This window comes from Salvia splendens, chromosome 19 (genome assembly GCF_004379255.2).
Source record: "Salvia splendens isolate huo1 chromosome 19, SspV2, whole genome shotgun sequence".
NCBI lineage: Eukaryota > Viridiplantae > Streptophyta > Magnoliopsida > Lamiales > Lamiaceae > Salvia > Salvia splendens.
In genome coordinates this window covers 6,693,203-6,715,017 of record NC_056050.1, presented here as the reverse complement: position 1 = coordinate 6,715,017, position 21,815 = coordinate 6,693,203, and the positions used below count along the sequence as shown (strand labels likewise).

The following is a 21,815-nucleotide window of genomic DNA, read 5'->3' as shown; positions in this document are numbered from 1 at the left end:
CACCGCTAGCAGCAGAGCTTCGGCGAACTGGAGTAAGGCGGTGGCAAAGCTTCGACGGGAAGACTATGCAAAGAGGGAGAGAGCTATGCAAATGATATGAGTTTGTTGTGTGTTCAATACTATGCAATGCATGGAGTGACTGCCTATTTATAGGCCAAGTCCACCCATTGGGCATTGATGGAGTTAACAGTCATTATGTGTAACATGATGGCTTGACTGTAACCGCTGGGGGTTACTGACTGGTGCACTAGCCATTAGGAGCTGAAGAGACACGACGCATCTGGACATGCTACACAACGGGATACACCATGGACCATCGGGGTCCATCGGGGACCTTTTGTCTCCCGTTATGCATCGGAGTCCAGCCGGGACCTTTTGTCTCCCGTTATGCGTCGGGGTCCAGCGGGAACATGACGTGGACCAGGACCCGCCGGGGATAGCGTGGAGTTTGGGGTGGTCTAAAAAGAACAAGTGGGGCTTGAACCACGCTCAACGACCAGCTCCAAGAACAGCCCAAAGATCACCCAATTGCCAAGATCCAAGGCACACGACGCCCGGCGCACGGGGCACGGGTCACGGGGAGCGGGGCACGACTCGCGGGCGGGCGGCGGCGGCGGCGCGCTCGTGTGCGCGCGTGTGGGCTCTGTCACCCATGTGGTTCCACGATAATTATTACACATAATAATTCATCTTATTAAATACTTCATCAAAGAAGTTTATAATCTCCGACGTGGGATAATTAACACTTAGTTAATTAATCCCTTAGTTTTTTCCCATAGCTCATTTTTAGCTTTATTGTGACCAACTTTAATATATTATTTCTCACTCACCGGGAATCGGATTTGAGAAAATGAATATACTACGGTCATCTACTCGGAACATAGATCGTCGCTACTGCATTTACTTTCACAAAATTAAATGTCTTGTAACATTTATTATTAGTCAAAGTCGTTTGACCAAGCACGATTCCAACAATTATAGAATATCTCCTTGAAGAGAGTCCTTTGCCTGCTATGGAGAGACTGCGGTGTGGAAGTACTGTTTTGCACTTGTGCATGAAATACAGTCAGCTCATGGCGTTGAAGGTTTTGCTGAAGAGGTTGGGAGAGCTTGGCTCTTGTGGATGCAGTTGATAAGATGGAGAGACAATAAGTGTAATAACAGACTATATCTCAAGTTGAAGGTTTTGCAGAAGAGGTCGGGAGTACTACTTAAGTAGTACCAAATTTTTTTGACTTGAACTATTAATTGATCAAGGAGATTGAGTACAAATTAGATTTATTTAAAATACAGGCAAAACCAGTGGTCAATGTTACATTGCTTAGAAATTACATTAGCATAAGCACAAAATAATATGGGAAAAATAAGTTAAACTAATTATAAAGTAAACATTAAACAAATATCAATACCGAAATTGATGAAGGCATGCTCACATGCTGCAAATGACCAAAATGAAAGGAAAATGCTTAAGATGATCATAATCCCCATATAAAAATAAAAGGAACAAATAATTGGATGACCCCACGTTGTAAACACTATTTAGGCATTGAATGCTAGAGATTTACACTTGAAATTCCAAAATTCAAAAAGGGATTTTATTATGATAGGCTCCATCCTTAGAGCATCTCCAATAACCGGCGTCACCACCGCGACGCCGATTTTTCGCCGACGCCGGTTTGACGCCGAACCATTGGAACCGGCGTCGGCGAAATCGGCGTCAAAATCGGCATCGCCATGCCGATTCCCGCGCTGCCGCCGGTTCCGACGCCGATCCTCACGGGCGCCATTGTGCATCCCGGATCGGCGCCAAACCGGCGTCGGATTTAAATTTTTTTTTTTTTCGAAAACACTATATATACGCGCGTTGAACCTCATTTTCATTCGCATGCGTATTTTGGGATAGCCGGTTCGAACAACGACCTAAACGTCCTCAACTCGTCGCCCCTTTTCAACGAGCAGTGCCAGGGCGTCGGTCCGGCCATCAGTTTTGTCGCCAACGGCAACCAGCATGATATGTGCTACTACTTGGCGGATGGGATATACCCTAGGTGGCCCGTCTTTGTGAAGACGATCCGGTGCGCATCAGATCCGAAGAAGGCCTACTTTGCGACGCGGCAGGAGTCGGCGCGAAAGGACGTGGAGCGCGCATTTGGTGTGCTTCAAGCTCGATGGGCTGCAGTTAAGGGACCAACGCGTTTGTGGCATGTCGACTGCATTGCTGATTTAATGTACGCTTGTATTATCATGCACAACATGATCGTCGAAGATGAAGGTGTACAACTGACTGATTGGGCCACCGACGATAATGAAGCAGGTCCAAGCCACGACGTCACCACCGCCAACGTACGAGGTGGGGTACCGCACGATGAAGAAGCCCTCCTACAAGCACATGCCGACATGTGTCAGACGGAGGCTCATATTCGACTGCAAAAGGATTTAGTTGAAGAGTTGTGGGCGCGGAGGATTGCAAGGCGTTAGTTTTTATGCAAATTTATGTAATTTTTTAAATGTAATTTTTTTAATTATTGTACTTTTTTTTTTAAAAATTAATGTACTTTTTAAATTTTAATATTATTATTCAAATTTTCCGTATTTGTCTCGTAAATTAAATTCCGTATGTTGATACGAGTGTTAATTAAATTATATAATTGTTATTAGTGATGTGGATAGGTAGTGTGAAGGCTATGTGAGGGCTATTTGATGTCCAGTTGATGTGGCAAGCTGATGTGGCAGGAGAATTGTAGTGCTGATGATGTGGCAGTGTGAATGCTATTTGAGGGCTATTTGACGTCCTAACCTATTGGAGATGCTCTTATTTTCTACCTAAAGAGCCAATCTGCAAGATATTGGAGGATCTCATTTTCTAGATTGATCACTCAATATAATTGTAGCTATAGAAATAAAATTGTAGTTCTAACTTATGTACATCCTTCATTTTCCCTCTGTATGTTGGTCAGCACATCCTGTTGAAATGCTACAACTCTTCCGAGCTCCATAAATCTGATAAGCTCACATTACGATCCGATCTCAACCAGTAGTCATCATCACTCTGCATGCAGCCGTGCACAGTTAAAAAAAGATAATGAACCCCTCTCACCAATTACTATCTGAAGCTTTAAAAACGAACTTACACCAACATCAAACGGGACTAATTTCTGGAACCCGGATGCCTTGGAGGTCGTTGAAGTATCAGGACTTGAAGTCAGATCGGCTTCATCAACTCTACTACTACTAGTCCCGGCCATTGAATCCAACAACTTGACACGCTTGACTGAGGCATCTCTACTTTTCTGTTCCTTTTTGCTGCAGAAATTATACGAATTTGATATTAGAGGGTCTACATAAATTGCAGTGTGAGGGTCTTATCACAACTTCGTAATAACTTTGATATGCATCCTTCACAGGTGTACAAAGATAAATATCAAAGCCAATTTTAGTTGATGCATCAATTTCGCAAGCTCTTGATACAAGTACCTCAGGAGATAAACATCAATAGGTCTTGCGACTCACAATAAGTTTATGTTGTTTCTGAGAGAAACCAATATCCTGCGATAAATGGTACCAATAAGAAACCAACAAAAAACTGTAAGAATAGTATGAACCAGAGTAATCCAGTTACCCACCTCATAAGGATCTGGCACTTCCAGAAAGCTTGCACGAGGAGCTTGAATGGCAATAACAGTTTGATTCTGCAGCGGTAGCAAAAAAAAATAAAATGCCTAGTCAGTAGAATATTGGAGTAAGGAAATGAAACAACTCTGGAGGTCATGAGAGTTCAAACCCTAAAATTTGGAAGACTCGTGATATCTTCCTCTGTCAGAAAAAGATTCCTGCAGAAATACCAAATTTCACTACTAGTATACATAAAAAATCAAGAGGGGAAACATCTGCATACTTTTGATCAAGTCCCCTAATGTCGTCTAGTTTCTGCCTGTGTAAAATTAAGTCATTAGCCAAGCACCTTTAAGCTTTAAGATTACAAGAGATTGTTCTTTCTTTCAATTGCCCATACCTTATGCAGTCATCAAGTCTACAATCTTCTGCACGTAGAAGTTCAACTTCAGCCTGTCGTGAAAAATTACACTTGAAATTTTGTAAACATCGTAAGATTTTAAACAAAGAAACTTCTATATAACAATGTACTTCATATCTACATTTACCACTAAATAAGTAGTAATATTGATTAAAATTGACATTACATAGAAGTGCTATAGGTGCACCTTCAAGTGAGAAACTTTGTCATCTTGCTCCTTAGGTCCATACATCTCCTCTGTCACAAAGAAGCCACACATGGTTCACATGAAAAAGCATGAGACATGTACAAGTAAAGGAAGGTGATCATAACATACTTTCAATGAATGTGATTCTTGGTTGTTTTCTCTATCAAACCGATCCCTTCAAGAACATTCGTAATATCATAAATTCTCCTCTTCTGGACCTGCATGTTGTCGAAACCAATTAACAACAATATCAGGAACAAGAACTATAAAGGTATCACTTGAAACATACTGATGGATGTTTACTAATAGAGGGCATCCACTGCATTAACTACATTCTCTTTAGTGGTTTATTATTCTTTATTAGTTACTATTTGTTTGAGTAGGGAGTCTAGCATTAGTAATTGTTTAGATATAGCTGTTCTCTTAAGAGTTAAAGTTGGTTTAGGAGTCTTTATTTAGTTAGGAGGTTCATTCAAAGTAAAGAGTCTTATAGATAGCTCCTAAACAGAAGAGCAAAGTTTCTTCAGTTCAGGACGGTAGTACCGTAGGGCCTCTTTTAAGGATTATCTTTTCTTTTGTATTTTCTATACATATCTTATATCTAGTCATTTGTTCTCTATTCTTCTCTATTTTCTGTTCTGTTCCAGTTAGTTTCCCAGCCTCTACTGCATCTTCTATATCACTTATGAGCATCTGTCTGACATAAAGCTATTACCTGTAAAACATCAGCTGTTCTGTTAAGATCAAGAATGCCATCCTTAGCCTCCTGAATAAGCTTGATAAATTTCTTTGTCAATAAACCTGCAAAATTTAGCGTTTGGAATACCATCCTTTAACTTCTAGTATTTGCAAAACTTAATTGCAAAAAAGTCATTATAACAATATATTTTGAGAAGGCTCACCTAAAGAACTGTCATACCGGCAACCGCTTAAACCAAAGTTCTCAATAGCCTCTGCAAGGAAAAGGATACCAGTGAGAAAATAAATTACTATAATCATGATCAATTACACAATTCTAGATAATATAAGCTTTAATTTACCTAGGTTTGCCTCTTTAACAACAGATTTTGCACGTTTTGAAGATTTAGCTTTACTGAGACGTTTAGCACCCATGTAAGATGAAGGTCCAACTCCAAGCACAAATTTGCTCACTTCTTCCTCCTGTTTAGGAATCAGGATACTTGCATCACCACCAGACTTACAGCCAACATTTGCAAGTTCATTCGGCTGCTTCAAAAATAGTTAAACGACATCACATTAAAATTAGAGAGCTTCTGAAGAGACATACTCAGGCAACTAAGGCTCAAAACTTGTGTAAGAAAAATAAAATATCAGTTAGACTGGTCAACAATGATAAACTAAAGCTGTGAAGATTGTAGAGACTTGCATAGTTGCATATATCATTTTATAGTAGCCTTTTACAATTTTTTATGCTAACCTGAGAACTTGAGAATACTTATATCAGTAATCCAAATTTAAAGACTCATATTCTTGCAGTTTGGGAAACAAAACATGGGAGAGCAAAGTTAAGCTTCTCATTGTACTGTAGGTAGTAATAATTCTAAAAGGCAAATCCTCAAAATTATGATCGTTAGCCATGCTTGTTCTCCTTGATAGCTGAGGAAACATGAGCATGAGAAGAAGATTTTACAGTTAAATTTCCATTTGTATGACTTTCAAATCTGAGAGAGGCACATCACAACTCAGAAGGTCATTACTAGTTTCATACTTCTCCTATAGCAATATGCTTAGGACCAGTAATCCAAAATACACATAAAAAAGGAAGAAAATATAGAAGACAATTCAAACCACGGGGAATCTACCTATACTAATTTATAAAACTCTACATACACACAAATTCTAAAACATGAAGCATTAATGCACCCCAGTTGGTGGGTCCCATGCCCCGGATTTTACGTAATCACCCCGGAGCGCCCCATGCTCTTAACAACACTGATATGGATGATATTCAATATTATATTCCTTCCATAGAATTTATGCAGTATGGCTTAATTGCATCTGAAACTGCCCAAGTTGACTACCACGACAAGTATCAAATTAAACATCTCATGCTGTGAAGACATCTCAAAAGGAGCGATCTGCCTCACCATGTCGAACAACTTAACCAATAATTAATGGACATGGCAGTAAAGGTACTGAAAGGTCAGCATTGCCATACAAATCACGAACCATTCTCACCTCACTAGTTACTACCATATTTGAGTCCAGCAGAACAACCTATGAAAACACTTCATTTCATAAACTTCCATTTATGCACCAACAGTAAGGATTTGGAATCAAAACATCCCCAACTTTGTCACATCAAAAAGAAACAGAGGACATTTTGTGCCACATGCCAACTCTATTAATGCCAGCAGAAACGGTAAATTAGTGGCAACTTATCCCCTTTCAAAACTTATGTGTGTGGATGGATCAAATTCAATTAACTTAAAAATGTGTCAGAGGTGGACAAACAGATACTGCTGAACTAATCTACTTCAGAAATGCTCAATTCATACACATTAGAGAACATTTGAATGCTCGTAGTTTGTTAAGCAGTTGTTGGAATGCTTCTTTTCCAAATGATGAGTTTGTGATTACACCTACTTTCAATCTCAAACACATGACAATAGATGCTTCTAGTTCTAGGATATCACTGAGCAGTGTGAAGAATTAATAATCATAGAGAAAGAAAGAGAACAGTAAGTAAAGCGATGGAACAAAAAAAAATCAGAATCCAGATCCTACAATTTATGAAACACTATTCTATTGCTATTAGCAAAGTAACGCATAGTGTAACTTTTTCAGGAGCATCGATCCTAATCCTATAAATACCAATAAATCAAATGAAGTTAGAGCTCAACACTAATTATAGCAATCATACAAAGACGAAAAAAAAGGAGGCAAATCAAACGCACCGCATTGTTCCGATGCAGCAAGTGCGACGGTGGAAGAGGAAAAGACGATCGTTGCGCGATCATCACACCGTTAGTGTGAGCTAGAAACTTATCATTACTGGAGCCGGTGGCGGCGAAGACGGATGGCGGAAGAGAAGGAATCCGAGTGTGCGGCGCCGGCGAGAGGGAATGCTTCTCCAGCTGCAATCTAGATAGAGGTAGATTGAGGCTGAGATTGAGGTCCAGATTATCGCCGGAGGCCGACATCCCATTAAATCGAATTCGGAATCAGGAAGGGTTTACCGGCGAGCGGGAGTGGAGTTCGAATCCCGCCCCCCGCGGGCCCCGCCTCTGCCCTTTTCAATTTTCTTATGGGCCCAATTTATCAATGTGGGCCCGATGCTCCCACTATATACGCTCTACTCACATAATTTGCCACACCATTGGTTGAGTAAAACAAAAGCTATATTTATAGCATCCGCACCGGCGGACGTCAGACCGGCATGCCGGATGTCCATGCGGGACGTCCGCCATTGTGTGCATGTGATACGGATACGGACACCGTAGTTTCGCGGCCTTCCGCTGACGTCCGTCGCGATGTCCGTGCGGACGTTCGTCATTGCATTGACTCTCACGGACGTCAGTGCGGATGTCCCGATTATTGCATTAAATTTTTTAAAAAAATTCTATAAATACGTCTCGTTGCACTTCATTTCATTCGCACCACTTGTATTAACGAGTATCTCTCTCTAAAATACTTTTCTTTCGAAGAACAATGGAGCATCACGATAGCGATTCCCCCGCTACGAGCGAGTCACAGTCGAATTTTTAATTCCGTAAATTGTTTAAATCCGTAAATTGTTTAATTTGTGAATTTTTATTAATGTGGGAAGTACGTCGTGATGTCCTTGGGGATGTCCGCCATGTGCAGTGGGATGTCCGTATGACGTGGCATCCGCAGTGGAAAGTCCGTATAACGTGACAGGAGATGTTTTTGGGATGTCCGCCGGGACATCCGCAGTGGTGCGGATGCCCTTATACAAAAGCTTTTATTACTCCTTGCACCCCACTTATTAAAGTATTTATTTTTCAATACTACAAATTTATACAATGTCATTTTATTAATTAAATGGAAATAAAATGAAATTCGAGAGAATAAATTTAAAAATAGGATATATTTCTATTTTTAAAAAACACGTCACTTTAAATAAGATACTTTAAAAAGAAAGAAAATGTTCACTTGAAATAGGAAATATAATTCTAAGATTTATGATTTTAATTAGAATCTGGTTATTCTCAATTTAAGTTATAATTTTAGATTTCAATTTTCGTTATTTTTTTTGGAGATTTGAGGAAATCCTTCAAACGACGAAGAGGATGGTGCGAATTCAGTTGTTCGTTGTTAAGGACTCATGTATGTTGAAGTGGGAGGAGGCGAGAGGGCCATGATTTTTATGAACGTGGTTTACGTGGTGACGTGCGAGCTAGGATATGGAGTTCCTTTAGTACAACCATGATGTTTGATTTCGATGTTTTGTAGGTATGCTTAACAGTGTTTTGAGGATAAATCCTTCAAAAGAATGAGGGAATGATGTGACACAACAACTTCGAGGTCCATTGGTTGATTGGGATATGAAGACGAAGGAATGAGATGCGAGACGAGGATAATGGGTCGTAATGAAGTTGACAAATAAGGAAGTCAGAATGTAAACAGTAATTGCCTACAGACATCATTTCCAAACGCTCTTTCAAGACTACCAGTGTCTTCTTCTTTGAAAGAACTTCACGTGGGTACCGTTCATGTTTCAAACGGAGGCTGGTAAAGAAATCAATGGCTGTTTTACAAAAATAAAGCAGTGCACTCCAAAATCTTTCACTCAACCGAGTGGACCTTGCTAACTACCAGAGTCTCCCTCTTGACCGAGTGACTTTACCCTTTAACTCCACTCAGGCGAGTAGACCTTACTGACTTTGTTTTTCGGCTGTTAAGCCCATTTTTGAGGTCTTTTATGTGTAATTGCTTCCCAGTATACATAGGCACTTGTACTCATTTGACACCAAGTTTTTTATGAATGTTAAATTTCTTTTGAGTGTATTCATTGGTCTAAGACCCTACGGCGTTCGCGCCTCCACCCCCACCTTAAGTAATGTGAGATGAAGATGAGACTGATAAGAGAGAAAGGAAGAAAGGAAGGAAGGAAGTGAGGCAAGGCGACGTCCAGAATCCGACAGTTGTCGAGAATGAAGAGATGGAGAGAATTCAAAAGAGACCATTCAGTTATTTTTCCACAATTGGTGAGGAAAGAGACTTCATTTCCCATCATTACTGTTTTTTTATATTTCTTATGTTTACTTAGTTAACCGATACAAGCCTGCACAATATGACTAAGATTAAAAGACGAAGTATCTTGAATTATATCTTAAAATAGCAGCTACCTTGAAAATTAATAACGGAAGATCTAACCGTTCAAATTTAATTTCCTTCAGGCATAAAGAATTTGGATGAGTCGTTTACCATCCGCTAAAATTTTAAAACAATCGAACAACATTTAAACCTCCGATCACGTAGAAACGTGACACTGTTACTATTGAAAACAACAGTTTATTTGAAGTTTAGGACCGATCCTTGTCTTATAGTATCTCATTCTTTTTCCATAGGTTTGGGCAAAGGTATTTTGAACTCTTATAATAATAGGGCCTTGTTATTATTTTGTTGGGCTAGTTTAAAGAAAAATTTAATGAGCTCGTGTTTTAAATTAATTCTTTGAGCTTAAGATTTTAAGTTATTGGGCTACAATTAATTAATTCTTGGGTTAAGATTAATTAGTTGTTGGGCCTCAATTAATTAGTTCTTGGGTTAAGATTAATTAATTGTTAAACTTGGTTAAAATTAAAGTAGGATTTGAACTTAATAAATTTTAAGTTATTGGGCTACCATTAATTAATTCTAGGGTTAAGATTAATTAGTTGTTGGGCTACAATTAATTAATTCTTGAGTTAAGATTAATTATTTGTTAAACTTGGATTAAATTAAAGTAGGAGAGATTGCATAATTTGATTCGAATAAGTCCTCAGATTTATTGATTTAGTTAATCTCTTATTTAGTTATATTGCCAAGAAACAAACCTTCCGATTAATTAAAGCGAAAAAGTAAACGCTTAAAAGAACGAGAGAATAGGATGCATATCCCTACAGGATATATTCATATATTCCGCTTTTATTTATTTCTTGACCTAAATAGATTATTTATCTTTTATTGGAGAAGATCTCTCAAGGAAATTTACTTTAGGTTGATTAATAATCTATAGAATTTGGAAACATACGAGGTGAACTTTTGTATCCTATATACTAATGTGGATAAAAATACAAAATATTTTCTAGATGATATTTTATGAAATTGGACTAATATTTGTTATTTTTGCAAATGATATTGTCATGCCATAAATATTTTATGTTATAACGCATATGGTGGATAGTGTTATATTGCTAACTCAATACTTAATTGTCAACTACAATTAAATAATAGTCATTAGATATTCAAATCAAAGACCTAGATCATCAGCCCCGGAATGTCAAAATGATCAACAAATTAGATGTAACTAACTTTTGAAAAATATCTCATAATTTTAAAACGCATATAACTTTCTCGATTTAAATTATTTTTTTGCACAACATATATCAAATTAAAGATAATTTCATAAGGATTCTAACAAGATCCCACTTGCATATGTTCCGATATCAAAATTTGAATAAAATTCGAAAATTTTCAATTTTTTCGTATAACAACAAATGTCAACTTATTATATAAAATATGTCATTATAATATATGTAGAATGTCAATCTTAAACAATGTGTTGACATTCTCAAAACATTGTGTTGATATTTTCAAAACACTATATTGACATTTTCATCCAAAACCCTAATTTGGTAGTTTTTTTTTATCTTTTTCGATTTAATTAATAAAAATGAAAAATTACACTTGGCAAATTTTAGACCACTATATTTCTAAAATCATATGGTCTTAAACTAATTGTAGTTAGCAACTAAGGATTGAGATAGCATGTGACGCCCCGAAAATTTTGCGCCAGGTTTTGAAGCGTAATTTTTCGTGTGATGTCGTATTGTGGGATCTTGAATATATTGGACTAAAATAGTACTTTGTTTGGGGAAAATAAAGGACAGGGATATACAAAGTGAGGAAAGGGGTATACCAATTCATTGGAATATTACAGATATAAGGCTTCACTTTTGAAAAGAAAGTAGCAAAGAATTTCAAGGAAAATACTACAAAAAAATATATGTACAATGTTTGTCACAAAGTACTACAATACATATACATATATACATGTGAATATGTGAAGATGGGAGTACATGCTACTTTTGTGTATGAAATTTAGAAGCTACATTTCATTAAAAAAGGAAAGGTGGAAAGCCAAATGCACAAAGGTGCAAGTCTACCTTCCACAAGTAGTAGGATACTTGTCCTATGTGACGATTAAATGGACATAGTACTAACTTCTTTACAAAGGTCACTCTACATCATCAAACCAAAGTGAGCAAAGAGACAACTACAAGATCCTCAAATCTTCCTTGAGACTCCTTCTACACATATCTCGATTCTTGATCCCCCATTCCATGCCAGGGGGTCTATTTGTAGTCTCCTAGAGATAGCATGAGTTGTCCTAAGAGCATCCTTAACGCGCGGGGCTGGGCCGCAATGAGTGAGTCCCGGCCCGTGCGTGGCGTTGGAGGGGAGAAAGTTATGGCCCGGGCCGGGACTCGCTCATTGCGGGCCGGCCCCGCGAGTTAAGGATGCTCTAAATACCACCCATCACCACCCTCTTCCTCCCACTTTTCGACACCCAAAGGTTCAAGGAACAAAGGAGCAGCGAGATAGGAGCAGCCCCCCAACCGAAAGGAATCACCGAGCAAGGTAATCCCCACAACACCACCTTTACATCAATAGGAGCATGTCCTAGATCCAACATCATAGCAAACGATAGGAACAACACAATGCTCAACAATCAAGTATGCCACATAGCAATAAGAGCTGCTTAAACCAAGAACACTAAGAACTTAAGCATTTAGCAAGAGGTGCAGGTCACTACAGTAGGTCTCACATTTAGAATTCAAACACCAAAAATCCCAATGTCACATAGCTACTGCCCAAATCGAATAACTGCACTAAGGAACGAATAAAGGACTTAGCTTCAAAGAGAAACCGTCGGCGGTGATCGGGATCCGGAGTCGCGAGTACAGCCGCACAAGCCGTGGGGCAGCGACGAGCAGTGGCTTGTTGGAAGTGATATCAAAGTTGACCGAGCCGCTGCATGCCAAATTGATCAAGCTGTTGATCAAGGAAGAGATGATCAGACTCCTAGGCTGGATCAAGCCACTGTTAACCAAGTTGATCAAGCCGCTGCTAACCAAGTTGATCAAGCCGCCACATGCCGAGTTGATCAACAAGCCACAATGCCTGATCTCAAGTCACTAGACAGCCAAGCTGATCAAGCTGCAGTACATTGTCTCAAGTCACTGGACCATCAAGCTGATCAAGCTGCAATGCATTGTGTCCGAGCCAAAACAATCATGAACTCCACGAGAGCTGAAGCTGAGAATGAGGCAAAGAAGAGTAAGAGTATGCGGCACAAAAGGAGCCAATGATCAACCTCGCACGTGTTAAAATCGCGGACAAGCCAGCTAAGATGGAGGACCACATATGTACTTGGCACGACGTGGTGTTGCGCGGTTTAAAGAGGAAACAAGCCTTGCAGAGTTTGTTAAAGTAGATTAGTACGATGTTCAGAGTTTGTTAAAGTAGATTAGTACAATGTTTTAGATTGTTTGTATGTAGTATCTATGTATTGCATCTGGCTACATTTGAATATAAGAAAGATCCCGATTTTGAGAGCTCTCAGCAAATATATCTCTTGTGTGTGTGTTCATGGCTTTCGAAGCTTTCTTTCAGGGCTGCTCTCAAGGGAGCCGACAGACGGGGCAGCGAAGCAGCAGCCCAAACGCCGAAGGACGAAGGCAGCGGTGACTCCGGTTCGCTGAGCAACCGACGGCGTTAATCCGCCGAGCTCCGGTGAGGCACGACGACGGCGGCGACTCAGGGTCGATGCCGCAGTGAGACGAGAAGAGAAGAAAAGAGAGACGGTAGAATCGGAATCTTGTTCGCTGTTCTTAGAGTTGAGTTTGGGATCCCCTCGATTTGAAATAGAATGTAGAGATAAGAGCTGGACGGAGACGAAGTGTGCCGGCGGAGTCCGCCGGAGAGGTGGAGACGGCGGCGCTGAGGCGAGAGGAGGGAGATGTAGGCTTCTTCTTCTCTCAATTAGGGATTTAGAATTTTGGGGACGGATGAAATGGGGGAGAAAGAGTTGGGAGAGTTCCCTTTTCATTGTGGGTATGATTTTGAGAAAATGGAAGTGTGAATTGGGGGAAAACTCACGATGGGAGAGGGAGTATATTTGGGCCATCTTCAAGTAATTAGTGAATTGGGCCAAGTTAATTGAGTGAGAGATTGGGTTGATCCCATTTATTTAAGAAATTGCCCAAAAGATGAAAAAAAAGAGGGAATGGGCTGTGATGAATTAAAAGAGCTGGACTGATTTAATTAGTATTGAGCCATGACTTGTTAATTAATTGAATTTGGATTAGTTGTTGTGATTGGAAGTATAGGCCTCTTCAATTCGTTTTACTTGGGGACTCACCGATTATAATTAGGGATGTCAATCGGGCCAACCCGTTCGGGTTATCGGGCCATTCAGGTACGGGCTATTCGGGTTATGATTTTTTCGGGTTATAAAAGTTCGACTCTAACCCTAACCCTTCGGGTTTCGGGCTAACCCACCGGGTTATTCGGGCCAATGCGTATTTTTAATTCTTTTAATATTTTCAAAAAATAATACGTATTTTAAATTTTCTTTAATTATATACATATTTTTAATTAGTCATTCAACAATGAAATACTCCCTCCGTCCCGCACTACTCGCACGTTTCATTTTTGGCACGGAGATTAAGGAATGAGTGTATAGCAAAGTCAAATATTACGGCTATAGGTGAAAATTTTACTAAAAATGGAAATAGTGCAAATAACTTGGGACGCCCAGAAAGTAAATAAGTGCAAGTAGTCCGGGACGGGGGGAGTACATATTTTTAATTTTCTTTAATATTTTTAAAAAAGATTAAGTTATTTAAATTTAAATAACTTATTCATTACATAATTATTTACAAAATATCTATAAATAGTATGCTTATGTTTATGAATTTAAAACATAAATCAACACTTTGTTTCAAAATTCAAACATAAATCAATTCGTAGAAAATTAAATAAATTTTTCATAACGTGAGAGGTGCATCGTAGATGTAACAAAAATATTTTGAATTGTTAAAGAGTGAATTATCAAGATGTTAGCTAATTGGAGTAACTCTAAGTTTTCTTGAATTATGATTGGTCAAATTTAATTTATTCCAGCGGTAAATAAGTCAAATAATAATTTATCTTTGTTTTAAGAATCATCAAAGTACGCATAATTCAATGACGAAGCGGCGTCAAAACACTTTGCACTATTATATTGGAAATATACTAAAAGAAAGCTTTTATATACGAGTATTTATGAATCCATGAACCACATGGTGATTTTTTTCGTGATCTTATATAGTCGGTTGACGTATTTGGATTTTGCATGGTTTTAGAGGGTTGTTTTGGATGATTTTGATTATATTTCTACATTTTGGTATGTTTACATGTTTGTTGAGAAATGATAGAAAATTGATTAGAAAATGTACACAAAATATGTGGATGTGCAGTAGCCTTATTTGAGTCAATGTTTCTCGCGATTTTGAAGTCTGATAAACCTCTAATACATATCATTCTCTTCGTCTTCGAAAGAGCTTCGCGTGGATATATTGCACGCCTCAATCGAAGCTTTGTAGAGAAAGTTATGACCGTTACAAAAACTGCTCGCTGTGCAAAAGCCTTCAACCCGACGGGCCAACCCGTAACCCGAACGGGTCAGCCCGCCTAACCCGACAACCCGAATGGCCCGATTTTAAATTCGGGCTGCGAAATTACAACCCTAACCCTGTATTTTTATCGGGTTATTCGGGCTGGCCCGTGGGTTCGGGTTATATTGACATCCCTAATTATAATATTGAGTTGAGCAGAAGAATTTATTTGGAAGGACTGGAGCTTATATTGGACCAGTTAATTAAAGATTAGTGTGAGCCGGAATAATTAGTAGTAGTACTACTACACGAAGTGAGCCGAGTTTCAAATAAGGAATGGACTTAGCATTTGAGTTTGGGTTAATTAATTTAATTAGGACTTGGACCTCCTAATTAAATTAGGAAGAAATGAGTTGCGAATTCTACCATGCTTTGGACTGGAATTTATTAAAAGTTGAGCATTGGGAGCTTAACTAATTAATTCACAAATAAATGGGTTAAGTTTATGAAGGCGGAAAATTTTGAGAATCTCAGGCGGCCTTAAGAAAATTCAAAGAAAAGATTTAGAAAAGGATTTTCCATGAATCCATACTTTATTAATTAAGTGCCCAAATCGTTATTTTCGAGAAAATAGAATTTCCCCGGAATTAGTAAAGTGAATAATCAAATCCTGCGAAGTAGTGAAGCCCTAGGTAGGATTTAGAAAATCCTATAAGCCGAGACTAAGATATAGGTGCTACCCAATAGGAAGCATGCATTCTTTTCCCAAGAGAAATAGTTCAAGTACTAATTAGCATGTTATGCTGTTTTTGTTAAAAAAACTATTTTTGGCTAGGAGGCAAAGTAAGGCCGACGGGAGAATTTTAATTGAGGAGTAAACGTATCAGGTTGGCTTTCTTTTAATATCCAACACATTAGTGTGGATATAAATCAAATACTTGTGAAATTCTGAAATATCATCTTTTCTCAAAATGGAGCTGTGATTATTTTCAAGTTGTTGTTATGCCATAAAATGTTTGTTTTCGAGGCCTATCTGTTGGACTGTATGTTTGTTGGTTTTGGCTACGCCAAAACGTTACGATTTGGAATAGAGCGCGCGAGGGCTGTGAGCCATCCAAGAGGGTTGGCCGGCTATGGTGTCCGCGGAAGGTGGCCACCTTCTCGGCACGATGGAACGATGAATGATGAATGATGAACGATGGAATGATGAATGATGAATGATGAATGATGAAAGAACTTTGTATGCGCAGATGAACTTTTAGCTCACAAAAGAATTTAGTAAACTCAGGCCTTTTAAGAAAAACCCCCGTGTGTTACTGTGATGGATGACAACTGTATATAATGTATGTTTTGATTTTCGGCAAGTGTCCACTGAGTATTCATGTACTCAGCCCTACATGTATTTATAAATGTGCAGATTAAGCAATGGGGTGGAGGCGTGCTGATCAGAGTTGATGCTACTTAAGTAAATAAGTGTGGATCTTTTGACGCTTCATGTCTTCATACGCGAAGTTGTTTTCTTGACTTTTTTTTGCTGCAGTTTGATAAGAGAGAATAGTGAACTCTCATCATCGTAACTCTGATTCATTTTGATGGAATGCTATTGTCATTTAAATCCTTGTATTCGAATACTTGGATCATATCTTATGATATTGTTTAACTTTTCAATGTGCAAGTTCTATTCCCATTTCTTCCCTATTTCTTTAAATACTTTTATTAGTCGCGGTTTATCCGCTTTTACTATCCTTAGCAAAGTGCGGTTGTGACATAGCAATTGATCACACCCCTGCATATGGTTATACCAAAAAATGATATGCCAAAAGTTATTAATTGGTTTTGGCTCCTAGCATAGGGAGAGTCCTTACTCAGACTACTAGTATACATGTAGACCGTGTGCTGGTCCAGTGTCTGCGGAATGTAGCAACCTCCCGGCCCAAGATGTTTAGATATAGTGAATTACATAAAAAACTTAGACTGATCAGTCGAACCTTAGCTTACAACGAATTTGTATTTTCAGGTCTTTTACGAAAAACCCATGTGTGTTACTGTGATGGTTTGACGATATTTTCAAATATATAGTTGTATCTTTTGGCAATGCGTTCACTGAGTATCCCTATACTCAGTCGTGCTTGTATTTCTAAATGTGTAGGTTGAGCCGTGATGAGGTGGAGGGTGCTGATTAAGTAGGCTTACTCTAGTGCTCATGTAGTATTATCGTAGGGTTATGTCTTCACACATGTAACTGTGTTTCGATTGTTTTCGCCGTGCTTTTAAGCAAGTTAAATTCTGGTACTATTTCATTTAAGATTATGATGTTTGAACAAGTTGTTTTGTGTACCATTAACTTGAATTTTTATGACGAGTAATTTTATTCAAGCATTCATCTACACCATCAACTATTATAAATCAAGCCCGAGTTAAATATCAAGAGAATATAAAAACAAAGTTAACGGGTTTGATAAATCTGTTAAAACCGATCAATTATATAAGATAGATTTAAAAGAATCTAACAAAATTAAAATCTTGTTCAATAACCTACACATCGAAATAAAATGTGAAATTGCAAGAATTTTGAGATGCATTCTGCCTTAAAAGAACAAAAAAGAAGGAACAAAAGGATTATTCCAATGTACATGCCATGTTACACTTGGCATATATAGCCAAACTTAGCCGTCCTAACTCTCACATGCGTTGCTTTAATATCGCTCCACTATCATTTTATATATACATGATTTCTAATTATTCTCTGAATCTTCACCATCTGCCGTGACGACTTAGTACGCACAAGTTGACACCCGATACGTTCCTAATTTTCCGGTAAGAAAAAGGCACAAGTATATAGTGCATGCAAGGCTACATTTACAAATTACAAGTATGTATCATTACCCTCAAATCTCAATGAAATTGATACACGTAGAACTGATAATTTTTGACATGACACGGATACGCATGATGATACGAGCATATTTCTAAAGATTATCCCCATATCTATATTATTTAGTTAGTTATTGATTTACCATATCGTTTCATATTTATTAGGATTATTTTCTTGTTCGTTAAGTTAGGGTATCCACTATTATAAATAGTGGACATTGTTATTCATTTGAATCATTGGAGAAATATCAAATCAATTTATCTTTTATCTTTTCGTACTTTATTTTTCCGCAAGTTCATCTCGTCAAACCTTAATTGACCGAGAACCGTAGGCTGCTCGACGGGAGGATCCCGCGAACGAAACTAACCCTTCTCCGGCAACCTCGCGCTGCCGGGACCGATATGAGTACCCTCGTATCATCTGGTGCTCTCAATGAAAGCACCAGATGATACGGAGAAACCCGTATCAACGATAATTGGCGAGAATTCGCCGGATATTGAAGGTCCGTTCGCGGGATCCTCCCGTCGAGCAACCGATGAACAAAGACGGAAAAGTAAATTGTAGAAAAATAAAAGACGGAACGATAAAGATAATTATATTTCTTTCATGATTCCTTCAAATGATAACAAAGACTCATATTTATTATACTCCTATGAATAACCTAACTTGGCGAACAAGATAATAAATATACAGAAAAGATATGGTAATATAATAATAGAGATATGTGAGATATTTTGGAAGATATAATCGTATCACATGATGTTAAGGTTCAGATCGACCAAATAACAACCCGATAATTTTAGGCTGGGTCGAGTTGGGTTCGGATAACCCATTAATTATTATTTTAATTAATTTAAAAATATTATACTTTAATTTTATTACTTAAATTTAAATCGTTATAAAATTTTAATTATACTATATCATATTTTTAATTCTGTAATTTTATAGTATTAGTATTAATTTTCAATCGTGTAATACCCGGATCGAGTCATTATTAATGTGACATGTCATGTTATCAAAACATTAATTATGAATAACAAACTTACTATATATGAGCTACTCTACTCACCTCGTGAGATTTGCAATATGAAACGTTTCTAGGAGTACTCTTATGGCATGATTAATATATTGTGATAATTAGTCAAAAGTGCAAAGGAATAAGGATATTGAAAGATTGTCTGCTATGGGGAACATAGATTGGGATGAGTATACTGGTACGTGAAAATGGGACAATCATAAGAGAATAACACAAAAGCAACAAAACGATCACTACTAAAAAGTGCAGTCACTGCAAGAAAAATAACGGATAAGGACGCTTTTTTATTCTGTTAAGGACGCTATTTTTTGTTGCTAAATATATCACCCACGCTATAAAAAGTGTCCTTATTCGTGGCGTGCCAAATTAAAATTAAATATATCACTTACGCTTTTAAATAATTAGAGATGCATGTATTCAATGCGTCCCTAATTTTGCGTCCTTATAGGATATAATTGTTGTAGTGCCAAACTAGTTTACCGATACATAGTAGTCTGTCGTTGATTGGTTTCTGATGGATTTTCCCGTTGGAAAATTCTCCAAGGACTCTTCGACAAACGTTGGTGCGTATGATTCACCCAAATTTACTGTCGATTAATACCGATGGCCATCGTAGAATTGACTGACAATTCTTTTAGGTACATATTTTTCTTTACAACAATTAATTTAAAAATTGATAAAAGTTCTTAGCGAGTTCAACGTCCATTCTTTTCCTCCATATAAAATAAAGTTTACACAACATAACTTTACAATTACTCGAAAGCTTGATTTTCAGTGTGACGATCTTTAAAAACTTCTCCAAGAGCAACGTTAATGTAGTCAACAAACATACATTAACAAATGTGGTTTTGCCAACAATTTATATAGAGAGATAAAATTATCTAGAAATCTTTTCCTTTCACAATTTGTAAAAGAAATCAATCTACACTGTTGTTATTTTTTAGTCCACCACTCTTCGAATTTAATGTTGAAATATAATATTTAAAAAACACAAGAACTAAATATATATAGTTTGCATAAAACTAATTAGTTATTCGACTTTATAATCCTACCTACATTTATATCGTAACCGACCATGTTCTAAATGATCAATACAATCAAAAAGTGCAAACAAGAAGTTCGTAAAGGCTCACAAGTCACAAGGGGGAATTAAAATGAGACTATTTTGTCTTCAATTATTTCGAACATTTTTCCTTCAATTATTAATCAGTTCATTGATGTATATATATATAGAGAGAGAAGTAATTACTCCATATGAAATGAATGAATTGAGACCTCCCATAAATAGAAAATGACCAGCGCCCCACATCAATAACAATTAGCGGTCAGATTTCATCTTTAGAATTTTGAGTTAAATGAATTCATCTTCAACTATTTGTCTTAGACTAAATCACTTGGTTCAAAATTAAAGTACACTCAAACAAAACACTTTGGTCGGATTTTCACCGACTGCACTCATCCACAATTTATTTGATTAGGTAGTCTGATTAAGCTATAATTAAAATATTATCATATACTCCGGACTCCGTGCTATAAAAATATAGGCAATGGATATGACACGAGAATTAAGACAAAATTGGTAAAGTAAGAGAGAGGAGAAGAATGGTATGGTAAAGTAAGAGATAGAAGGAGAATTATAGTTAAAGTAGTGTTAGTGGATAGTGAGACCTACATGATTAAATTGATATAACTTTCCAAAAATGGAATGCACATATTTTTGTGGGACGGACAAAAATGGAATGCGCATATTTTTATGGGACGGAGGGAGTATATACATGTATATATAGGTACAAATTAAACGTTGACTACAGTTCTGCTACATAAACTCATAAATAATACTCCATCTGTTCCATAAAAGAAGGCAGACTTGTGTAAGAATACGAGATTTAAGAAGATTTTATTTTGTATACTAAGTGGAGAAAGAAAATATAATTTATATATTAATGTGATAAAGAACTTTTTTCAAAATTAAAAATGTGACAGTCTTTAGTGGGATAACTAAAAGGAAAAGTGATATATCTTTTATAGGACGGAGGGAGTAGAAATCTAGCATATGTAATTCTGCTGCATAAAACTCATAAATAATGAAATCTATATGGTTTCACCTAAAACCAATTAGTGATAAAAGGAATAGTTTTTTAGACTTACGTACTGGTTTGAGTTTTTTATTTACACTGATATAAAATATTATACTCCATCTGTTTCATAATAGATGTCACACTTATATTTTTAGTTTGTCCTAAAAAAAGATGTCACATTTTTTTTGAAAAAGTTTTCTTTTACATTAATATAAATTATTATTTTCTCTATTCATTTAACACACAAAACAACAACTACTAAAATCTGGTGTCATTATCCAAGTGTGACATCTATTGTGGGATATTATTATTATTACATCCGTCTCAAATTAGTTGAGTCGTATTCATTTTCAGGATGTCAAAACTTAATTGAGTCATTTCTCTCTATAAGAAATTCCCTCTTATCAAAAACCTCTACTTTATTCTCTCTTATCTCTTCTACTTTATTCTCTCTTATCTCTTCACTTTTATTTTTTTTCTCATATTTTATTTTATTTTCATTTATTCTATTCAATACTATTTCTTAATCTCCGTGAAAAAAAAGCGCAACGATTAAGTTGGAAAGAAGGGAATAATTATTTTTGTATAATTTTCCAACCATAAATGAATGTGATCATTTGCATATCAATTAATAGAGATCATAATTCAGAAAGCAGGATTTGCATAGAATCTGACTTAATTAATATGGGTGTAAATTAACTAATGAGATTGAAGTAATTATAATCCTGACAAGCTAACATTGACATATAAAATACC

At 37.1% G+C, this 21,815-nt stretch overlaps 1 pseudogene; it reads right to left on the bottom strand.

Moving 5' to 3' along the window:
• Positions 1-2,846: 2,846 nt before the first annotated feature.
• Positions 2,847-7,539, bottom strand: LOC121778622 (annotated as a pseudogene).
• Between the last annotated feature and the right edge of the window lie 14,276 nt (positions 7,540-21,815).